We start from the raw sequence: 11,998 nt of genomic DNA on the forward strand, positions 1-11,998 counted from the left end.
ACACACACACACACACACACACACACACACACACACACACACACACATATTTTAACCTCGGTAAAGAGAACAACCTGGAATGACAGCATGGAAAATGTATTTCTAACTCAAATAAAAAATGTCTAAAAAGAAATTTCTAAGTCTGTGTGTGTAACCAGTCCAGTGGTTCCCTGAAATCTAAGCCAGGGAAACAAAGAGCTCTAAAAATGAACACTTTTAAAAGCGTGTGGCCCCTGGGAGTCGAGGCCCAACTCAAAATTGTACTTATGGAAGCTGAAGGCACTAGAATATTCGGACTGTACAGAAGAAGCCTTAGAATCAGATCCACCCAAAACTTCCTTTTTTGGGATCAACCCGAGTTATTGACAATCTCCAATGTATCGGTCTCTGTACTCTTAGAATCACCTTCTTAATAAGCCAAGGTAAATTTCTGATAAAATAGCCCATCCATCCATCCATTGTTCCACCATTTATTCATTCAAGAAACATTTAGGTCTACCAACCTTGTGCCAAGGACTCTACTAGGCTTTAGGGATAGCAACAGAACATATTGTGCTTCTCTTCTGTGTTATCTTCCCTGCTACTTCCAGACAGATTTAATCACTCCCTCTCTGCAATGCTGATGTGAATCCATATACTTCAAAACTCAACTGGGTGAAAAATAAGGTTAACATCTTCTTGTGAAAACTAAAAGCCTTATCCAAGATTCTTATGTGAATTAGAAGACTGATCCATCTCCAGTCTAATTTTTGTACACATCCAGTCCCTTTTATGACTATGGGTTCCAAGAGGAAGGAACTCTGTTTTGCTTACCAAGTTTTCCCAGCTTCTACACATATTAGATGCAAATAGGGAAGGAATGGAGGGAAGGAAGGGAGGGAAGGAAGGGAGGGAGGAAGGAGGGAAGGGAGGGAGGAAGGGAGGGAGGGAGGGAGGGGGGGGGGGAAGGGAGGGAGGAAGGGAGGAAGGGAGGGAGGGAGGAAGGGAGGAAGGGAGGAAGGGAGGAAGGGAGGAAGGAAGGAAGGCAGGAAGGCAGGCCAGCCAGCTAGGCTCTGGCTCCTGAGCACACTGCATGGTCTAGCACAGAGTATTTGTCCTCTAGAAATATTTACTATGTGAAACTGAATTCACAAAGTCAACATCTCATGAATGAGACAGACATAGAACTTGGTCATCAGAGTTTGGTTAAGTCCCTACTACATAGAAGTATGTCAAAGGGTAATGGTAGCATATGGGAGAAATTTATAGGCACACTTTATCTGAACGCCAGCACATTAGCAAGTTTTCCAAATATTAGGAAATCTCATGACAAGGTGGACATGGTCAAATTGTTGGCCATCTTGTTGCCACCCCTTTGTGAATGGGCACCAGACCTCTAGGGATCAGCGTGACACTTTATGGCTTGCTTCTGCCAACAGTGTACACTATCCTTCATGCCAATCATTTAGAGAACATTCAGGTATTCACAGGTAGTTCTAGTCTCGTTAAAGTTTTCCATTTTCTCTAAACACAATTATTTTCTTTCTTGTTATGTTTATTGTTTAATCAAAATTACATGTGTTCATGGCATTAAAATGAATTTTTTTCTGCAAGTCTCATTTAATAAAATCCCAGCAGCCTCTTCTCGCCTGCCTCCCAACTTCTTTAACTGTTAACTATTTCTATTTGATGACTGCTATTGATTATGTCTTTTGATTATGCTAACATTTATTTAAATAATGTGCTCATAGTGTTCCAGTTACTGTTTTTAGTTCTCCATAGAATTGATTTTTTAGCCCTTCTCCTCCCTGCAGACACACACACACACACACACACACACACACACACACACACACACACACACTTCCCTCCCATATTCTTCCTACACAATGATATTACAGTTGGTTTGGATCAATATATGGCCTTTTACGTTGCTATGACATTAGAGAACCCTATCTCCCGCTGAGCCATATAGTGAACTACTGTCATATTTCCTTTCTTATATTCATTTTTAACTCCCTGGTGTTGTTTCCCTCTGTCCCTCCCTCCTTCCCTCCCATCCTTCTTCCTTCCTTTCTCTCTCTCTCTTCCTTCCTTCTTTTTTTTTTTTTTTGGTGGAGGGGGTTGCTCAGTTTTCTATGTACCTATTACTAATTAATCCCCAAATGCTTTACCATGTATGTAAATCTCCTCTTAACAGACACACATTCAGTATGCTATTGATTTTCCTATTTTGAGACACTCTTTCAGAGCCCTGTGCTTCCTTCTCTGCTAGGATCTGGTGTTAATGTTCTCTAGATTTACTGCTGAGATGTCCTTCCAGGATCTCTCACTAGCGCCCTTGGGGATTGCCTTGGCTACTCCATGTTTGATTGTTTGTTTTCTGGATCCAATGTCTTTTTTAATTTATATACTCCCTTGTTTTAAAATTTTTCTTCCTTCATGGGTGCCTGGGTGGCTCAGTTGGTTAAGCATCCAACTTGGTTTTGGCTCAGGTCATGATCTTAGGGTCATGAGATGGAGCCCCGTGTCGGGCTCCATGCTGAGTGTGGAGCTTGTTTGAGAATCTCTCTCCCTCTCCCTCTGCCCCTCCCCCCACCCCCACCCTGGTTTGTGTTCTCTCTCCCTAAAAAAAAAAAAAAAAATTAAAAACTAAACTAAAATATTTCCTCTTCCAATTGCTTCCTGTAAAAAGGTAACAAGGGAAGAAAATTTTGGTTTAATTTTTTTTAGGGGAGGAAAATTTGGGGACCTTGAATATACGACTATGTCTTTTTTTATCCTCTCAATGGATGGTGTGGCTGAAAACAGAGTACTAGATTGCAAATCATATCCCCCTCCATACTTGGAAGGCATGCACTGGCCATTTATCGCTACTTTCCAGCATGGTATTGAGAAGTTCAAGGCTATTCTGAATCTTATTTGTTTTTACTTTCCGAAAGCTTCATGAAACTTTTTGTCTCTAGTGTTCAGAAATTTAACAGTGATGTGCATGGGCTTGGGCCTTTTCTGTCCATTTTGCTCACACTTGGTAGCCCCTTTACTATGGAAACTCATGGACTTCCATTCTGGACAATTTGTAGCATTTGTTGGATACTTTTCTCCTCCTTGCTTCCTCTTTTTTTCTTCATGAAACTCCTATTTGCCTTTTCTCCTTTCTAGAAAGTTTGCTGAACTTTATCTTTCAACTTATTTATTGAGATTTTCCTGCTTTCCTATCATACCTTTTTAAAAAAAATTTTAAGATGTCTTTCTGCTTTCTGAATGTTCCTTTATAAAGCCTTCCTTTTCTTGTTTCATGAATGTAAAAATCCATCCCAGTCTTTTTGAAGTGTTTTTCTATGACATTGTTTTCTCTTTTTATTCCCAATTCCTTTTTGCTCTCAATTTTTTTCACCTCTGGCTTTTAAAGTTGGCTTATTTCCTAAAATTACTGGTCATCATTGGATGTCTGCTTGCATATGAGTGAGTCTATAAAGTGCCACTGAAAGCTTTTTATAGGGAGGGCCTGTTGTCAGATGGACTTCATTATGGAGCAATCTGGTTGGCCATTTCATGAGGGCACTCATGACTATAAGTATTGCCAGGTCCCCTTATCTCTTACCAATCAGTCATATTCTCCAAGGGAAAAAGCTTTCAATTTACTCCTTATAAGGTATTATCCAGGATGTCTGAATATGGACATTAAATAGAAGAGGAAATGAAGGTGGAGGTTATCTCGAAGTTTGCTGTGTAAAATTCCATTTAATGCCTCTATTTGTAGCATTCTTGGTGGTCCTGGAGCCAGCATGCCCAGTTCAAAAAAGCTAATTATGTGCAACTCTTTCCAACTCCATGATCAGAGACTTTATGTTGTTAGCTTAAAATTAGCTTTGGTGGGAGTATTTATCCCTCTGAAACTGGCAGCGACTACAAATTATACCCCCCTTCCCCAGCCCAAGCTGATTGTTAACAGAACCAGTGCTCCGTGGAGCGCACTACGCCTGCCCCGAGCTGTGTCTGGGTTTCCCCCGTGCCAGAACTCCTCTGGCTTACCCCTCCAAAAACACACTTTTAGTTTCCTGCCTGGGGTTGGGGGAAGGGAGCATGCTCATGGGTTTATGCAGAATGGGAAGGGGAGAAGGAGTCTAGCATCTATCTGCCTCTCGGACTTTAAACCCACTTTCCTGTTTCCAGCCCTCGCTTCACCCCCACTTTGAAAAGCACCTGGCACCACCACTCCCGGTTTTCTGAAGCACAATCAGGTTGCTTCTTGTCTCTACCTGCTGCTGGCTGAGGTTTCAGCTTCCTGGGATCTGCCAAGTCAGTGGCCATTCATCCATCTGTTTTGCAACATGCAAAATTAGGTTTCTGTGGTCTCCTTTTTGTGGGGTTTATATCTTTTTTTAAACGCTTTACACTCCTTTTAGAGGTCTGTGGGAGGAGCTCAATCTGCCTTTTTATTTTTATTTTTTTATTTTTAATTAAAGGTGTATGACATAGTGATGTGACAATTATATATATTATGCTCACCATGGTAAGTTTAGTTACCCTTTGTCGCCATTCAACGTTTACAGTATTACTGACTATATTCCCTATTCTGTACTTCTCATCCCCATGACTTATTTTACAACGTATTTTCTCCCATTCCCCCTATCTCCCTCCCCTCTGCCAACCACCGATCTGTTCCTTTTATTTATGAGTCTGTTTCTTTTGTTGTCATTGTTCTTTTGTTTTGTTTTTTAGATTCCACATGTATGTGAAATCATATGGTATTTGTCTTTGTCTGTCTGACTTATTTCCCTTAGCATAACACCCTCTAGACCCAGCCATGTTGTCACAAATGGCAAGATTTCATTCCTTTTCCAAGGATTAGTAATATTCCTCTGTGTGTGTGTATGTGTGTGTGTACACAATATATACATCTTTTGTTATCCATTCATCCATAGATGGACAGTTGGGTTGCTCCATATCTTGGCTATTGTAAATAATGCTGCAATAAACATAGGAGTGCATATGTCTTTTTTGAGTTAGTGTTTTCCTTTTCTTCAGATAAATACCCAGAATTAGAATTACTGGATTGTATGGTACTTCTATTTTTTCTGCCTTTTCTAATGTGAAAATCCAACTGAAGACTTGACGGTGTATTAGGGGCAGGCCACGAATCTGAGTGGTCCAGAAACACTCCTCCAATCCTGGGCCCACCCAGAAGGGCCTCCCAAGACTCAGGGAGGCCCCACAGCCAAGTTTGACTTTCTGGTGCTCCGGTTAATAATATGCAGGTCAGCGTGGCCCCTGGGGGCAGGGGCAGAAGCACATCAGAGGATGGAGTTACCATGTATGTTTGCTAAGTATTTGCCTGATGCTATTCAGGGCTTGGCCAACTGCTACAAACTTGGTAACGTCGACTTCCTGAAACTCCCTCTTCCTGGCTTTTGTAAAACACATACATATTTCCTCTTGGAAAAGTTTCCAAGTACCAGGGCAACCCGAAGAGATCCTGTGGATTTGAGCCATTACCTGTTGATCTATAAATTGGTTAGAATTTATTTGGCAATTGAGAAATAACTAATTTTGCTCCTGTTCCATGCAGCCTCAAGGTTCACACCATTCATCTTGTTAAATTCAGTTTTTCAGCTCCAAGAGGTAAGAAGGCATCTCAGCGTGAATAACTCTGAAGAACAAATGGCATTTCTGGGCTGATCACTTAAAAAAAACGTGTGCTGGGCAAGGAAAAAGCCATGCTGATTCCTTTCATTCTGTGCCCGGTGGACCTACCAGTGGTAGTGTAGGCTGGCTGATTATTGAAGACTGGAAAACTTTTCCACTTTCGGTTACAAAATTGGCAACAATTTCTGAGACAAAAAACACTCTTGGCACCACAGGCAACCACACAGCACCAAGATACAATCGGAAAACATGCTCTAAATTGTTGGCCTAGGCTCTCAGGAGACCTTGTTCTCGGTGAGCTGGTGTGTGACATGGTGGGGCCCTAACTTCAGTTCTGGGAGAATGACTCCCCTGTTGAGACCAGAGGGAAAGGCCTCCGTCCCCTTAAGAAACATCTTTTAAGTGTGGGAACCCACACTTAAGGAACCCACACTACAGGAACCCAGGAGATAAATGATTCTTGGATAAAGGTAGTGCCTCTCAGGGACAGAAGAGTAAAGTGTCCATTATATAAATGTGTGCTTGCTGCTAGATGCATGTCGGTCCCAGCCTCTGCTCACCAGTCCCTAGCCATTCATCTTTCGGCAGCTGGGCCCTCTCTAAGCTTCATTCTCTTCGATAAAATGGAAGTAACCATAAGAATTACCTGGAGAAGCTGCTGGGAGTAGTGAAGAGCAGGCAGCCCACAAAGACTTTGCTACTGTGGGCTGTTACTGTGGGTGACACGTCTGCTACGAGTCAGCTCCAAGTTATGCCAAGGTGGCCTCTCTGGAAGGGACAGATCAAGGAGCAGGGTTTACTATCTGAGGAAGTGCCAGGGCTGTTCCCTGAGAAAGCAGAGAATGACTTAGTGAACCTGAGGAAGATGCAGAGTTGACATTAAATATTTACTAAGCATCCAGAGCACATGAGAAAGCAGATGGATTTATCTCCAGGAACATTTCACTTAACTTAAGATAAGGCATTAAACATCCATCTGAAGCATGAACATGTCCTCATTGATTCACTAATGAGAAGGTACCTCAGGAAGCATAATATTACATTCTTTAATGCCTGCCAGAGCTGAATCTTGCCCTATCACTTTCTCTCCCTTGTTTTACACCCACACACTTCACTGGCAAAGCCCTGCATCTCTAAGACACACAGCCCCGGTGACAGTGTATCTTGGCTTAAGCAAAGGCACGTTTCATCAAATCCACACACACAGCAAACATATTGTGTGGAAAGTTCCCAAGTTCAAAGCTGGGTGTGAGTCTTTGCTCCTCTTTAGGCATTTTAAATATGTTTTGAATGGTGAAACTTCGTGTGTGTGTGTGTGTGTAAAAGTGTATGTGTGCTAAGGGGGGGCGGAGCAAGATGGCGGAGGAGTAGGAGACCTGGATTTCGTCTGGTCTCGGGAATTCAGCTGAATAGGGATCAAACCATTCCGAACACCTACGAACTCAACAGGAGATCGAAGAAGAGAGTAGCAACAACTCTCTGAACAGAGAAGCGACCACTTACTAGAAGGTAGGACGTGCGGAGAAGTGAATCTGACGTGATATTCGGGAGGATAGACGGCGGGGGAGGGGGCCTCCGTCGGCCGCTTCTGGCAAGTGCTAGAGCCACGGAGCACAAAATCGGACCTTTTAGAAGTCGGCTCCGCGGAGGGACGTCGCTCCAGTGGCTAAGCGGGGGGTGGAACCCTCGCGGGACAGTGTGGTCTCAGGACCCTCGGGGTCACAGAAAGACCGGGGGTGCCTGAGTGCAGCAGAGCTCCCAGGGATCGGAGCGGGGAAGCCGGCTGCAGAGACGGAGCCGAGGCGTGGGCTCTCAGCTCGGGGTGGCCATAAACTGTGATCTGCGGCCCAGTCGGGCCACTGCTCCTCCAGCAGGGACCCAACAAGCGGCAGAGCCAGGGAGACTCCCCTTCCTCCCCCGGGAGGAGTGGTGCGGGAGCGCACCGCAGGGATCTGCTGGGTTTGGAGACTCCACACGGGGTCGGGTGCCAGAGATAGCAACGCTCGGTCACAGGCCGGGTGAGCACGGAGTGCGGCCGGAGACCAGGGAGACGGGAGTGACTGCTTTTCTCTGGGGGCACACTGAGGAGTGGGGCCCCAAGTTCTCGGCTCCTCCGGGTGGAGATTTGGAGGCCACCATTTTCACCCTGGTCCTCCAAAGCTGTACCGAGAGCTTGCAGGGAACAAAAGCTCCTGAGAGCAAACCCGAGCAGCTTGCTTAGGCCTGACCAGCAAGGGCGGGGCAATTCCGCCTCCGGCAAAGACATTTGGGAACCACGGCAACAGGCCCCGCCCCCAGAAGATCAGCACAAACAGCCAGCAAGCCAAGACCAAGTTTACCATTCAAGGAGAACGGGAGAACTCCAGCGCTAGGGGAATACTGCACATAGAATTCATGGCTTTTTTTACCATGATTCATTAGTTTTTCAAAGTTAATTTTTTTAACTGTTTTTTTTTTTATTTTTTCTTTTTCCCTTTTTCAACCAACATTTTATCAATCCCTTTTTTAAAAAAACATTTTTTATTTTTCATTTTTAGAGTCATATTTTATCCCCTCATAGTAGTTACCCTTATTTTTGGCATATACATATAAGTTGTTCTCTTTTTAAAATTTTGAGATACAGTTTCTTCTAACAGATCAAAATATACCCTAAGTCACTAGTGTATGGCTTTGTTCTAGTCTCCTGCCTGATCACATTCTCTCCCTTTTTTTTAAATCTTCTCTTTCTTTTTTTAAACAACCTCTTATCAATTCCTTTTATAAAATCTTTTATAATTTTCATCTTTACAGCCATCTTCCATCCCTTCATTGTATCAACCCTTATTTTGTATAAATAAGTCTTTCTTCCTTTAAAATTTTAGGAGGCACTTTTTTCTAACAGACCAAAATACGCCCAAAATCTAGTGTGTGCACTGATCTATGCACTAGCCTGATCATATTTGATCATATTTTGTATTGTTCTGTTTTTGTTTTTATCTTTTTCTTTTTGGTTTTTTTTTTTCCTCTTTCTTTTTTCTTTCTTTCCCTTTCTTTTCCCCTGGTTTCAGGTCTTTTCTGATTTGTATAGAGTATATTTGCTGGGGACGTTGTTAACCTGTTAGCATTTTGTTCTCTCATTCATCTATTCTCCTCTGGACAAAATGACAAGACGAAAAAAATCACCTCAGCAAAAAGAACAAGAGGTAATACCGTCAGCCAGGGACCTACTCAGTATGGACATTAGTGCGACATCGGACCCAGAGTTCAGAATCATGACTTTAAAGATACTAGCTGGGCTTGAAAAAAGCGTGGAAGTTATTAGATAAACCCTTTCTGGAGAAATAAAAGAACTAAAATCTAACCAAGTCAAAATCAAAAAGGCTATTGATGAGGTGCAATAAAAAATGGGGGCACTAGGGCGCCTGGGTGGCTCAGTTGGTTAAGCAACTGCCTTCAGCTCAGGTCATGATCCTGGAGTCCCGGGATCGAGTCCCGCATTGGGCTCCCTGCTCAGCAGGGAGTCTGCTTCTCCCTCTGACCCTCCCCCCTCTCATGTGCTCTCTCTCTCTCAAATAAATAAAATCTTTAAAAAAAAAAGAAAAAAATGGGGGCACTAACTGCTAGGATAAACGAGGCAGAAGAGAGAATCAGCGATATAGAAGACCAAATGATGGAAAATAAAGAGGCTGAGAAAAAGAGAGAGAAACAACTACAGGATCACGAGGGCAAAATTCGAGAGATAAGAGATACGATAAGATGAAACAACATTAGAATAATTGGGATCCCAGAAGAAGAAGAAAGAGAAAGAGGGTCAGAAGGTATATTGGAGCAAATAATTGCAGAGAACTTCCCTAATGTGAGGAAGGAAACAGGCATCAAAATCCAGGAGGCACACAGAACCCCTCTCAAAATCAATAAAAATAGGTCAACACCCCGACATCTAATAGTAAAACTTACGAGTCTCAGAGACAAAGAGAAAATCCTGAAAGCAGCTCGGGAGAAGAGATATGTAACCTACAATGGTAGAAATATTAGATTGGCAACAGACCTATCCACAGAGACCTGGCAGGCCAGAAAGGACTGGCATGATATCTTCAGAGCACTAAACGAGAAAAATATGCAGCCAAGAATACTATATCCAGCTAGGCTCTCATTGAAAACTGAAGGAGAGATAAAAAGCTTCCAGGACAAACAAAAACTAAAGGAATTTGCAAACACGAAACCAGCCCTCCAAGAAATATTGAAAGGGGTCCTCTAAGCAAAGAGAGAGCCTAAAAGCAGCATAGATCAGAAAGGAACACAGGCAATATACAGTAACAGTCACCTTACAGGCAATATAATGGCACTAAATTCATATCTTTCAATAGTTACCCTGAACGTAAATGGGCTAAATGCCCCAATCAAAAGACACAGGCTATCAGATTGGATTAAAAAACAAGACCCATCTATATGCTGTCTGCAAGAGACTCATTTGAGACCCAAAGACACCCTCAGATTGAAAGTGAGGGGGTGGAAAACCATTTACCATGCTAATGGACACCAAAAGAAAGCTGGGGTGGCAATCCTTAAATCAGACAAATTAGATTTTAAAACAAAGACTGTAATAAGAGATGAAGAAGGACATTATATCCTACTTAAAGGGTCTATCCAACAAGAAGATCTAACAATTGTAAATATCTATGCCCCTAACATGGGAGCAGCCAATTATATAAGGCAATTAACAACAAAAGCAAAGAAACACATCGACAACAATACAATAAAAGTGGGGGACTTTAACAACCCCCTGACTGAAATGGACAGATCATCTAAGCAAAAGATCAACAAGGAAATGAAGACTTTAAATGACACACTGGACCAAATGGACTTCACAGACATATTCAGAACATTCCATCCAAAAGCAACGGAATACACATTCTTCTCTACTGCCCATGGAACATTCTCCAGAATAGATCACATCCTAGGTTTCAACCAGCACCAAAAGATTGGGATCATTCCCTGCATATTTTCAGACCACAATGCTTTGAAACTAGAATCAATCACAAGAGGAAAGTCAGAAAGAACTCAAATACATGGAGGCTAAACAGCATCCTACTAAAGAATGAATGGGTCAACCGGGAAATTAAAGAATTTAAAAAATTCATGGAAACCAATGAAAATGAAAACACAACGGTTCAAAATCTTTGGGATACAGCAAAGGCAGTCCTGAGAGGAAAGTATATAGCAATACAAGCCTTTCTCAAGAAACAAGAAAGGTCTCAAATACACAACCTAACCCTACACCTAAAGGAGCTGGAGAAAGAACAGCAAATAAAAGCCTAAACCCAGCAGGAGAAGAGAAATAATAAAGATCAGAGCAGAAATCAATGAACTAGAAACCAAAAGAACAGTAGAACAGATCAACGAAACTAGGAGCTGGTTCTTTGAAAGAATTAACAAGATTGATAAACCCCTGGCCAGACTTATCAAAAAGAAAAGAGAAATGACCCAAATCAATAAAATCATGAATGAAAGAGGAGAGATCACAACCAACACCAAAGAAATACAAACAATTATAAGAACATATTATGAGCAACTCTATGCCAGCAAATTAGATAACCTGGAAGAAATGGGTGCATTCCTAGAGATGTATCAACTACCAAAATTGAACCAGGAAGAAATAGAAAACCTGAACAGACCTATAACCACTAAGGAAATTGAAGCAGTCATCAGAAATCTCCCAACAAACAAAAGCCCAGGGCCAGATGGCTTCCCAGGGGAATTCTATCAGACATTTAAAGAAGAATTAATACCTATTCTCCTGAAACTGTTCCAAAAAATAGAAATGGAAGGAAAACTTCCAAACTCATTTTACGAGGCCACCATTACCTTGATCCCAAAACCAGACAAAGACCCCATCAAAAAGGAGAATTACAGACCAATATCCTTGATGAACATGGATGCAAAAATTCTCACCAAAATACTAGCCAATAGGATCCAACAGTACATTAAAAGGATTATTCACCATGACCAAGTGGGATTTATCCCTGGGCTGCAAGTTTGGTTCAACATCCGCAAATCAATCAACGCGATACAATACATTAACAAAAGAAAGAAAAAGAATCATATGATCCTCTCAATAGATGCAGAAAAAGCTTTTGACAAAGTACAGCATCCTTTCTTGATCAAAACTCTTCAGAGTATAGGGGTAGAGGGTACATACCTCAATATCATAAAAGCCATCTATGAAAAACCCACAGCGAATATCATTCTCAATGGGGAAAAGCTGAGAGCCTTTCCCCTAAGGTCAGGAACGCGGCAGGGATGTCCACTCTCACCACTGCTATTCAACATAGTATTAGAAGTCCTAGCCACAGCAATCAGACAACAAAAAGAAATCAAAGGCATCCAAATC

Source organism: Callorhinus ursinus, unplaced genomic scaffold (genome assembly GCF_003265705.2).
Source record: "Callorhinus ursinus isolate GAN/ISIS: 27379988/994484 unplaced genomic scaffold, GSC_fseal_2.0 scaffold7, whole genome shotgun sequence".
Classification (NCBI taxonomy): Eukaryota; Metazoa; Chordata; class Mammalia; order Carnivora; family Otariidae; genus Callorhinus; species Callorhinus ursinus.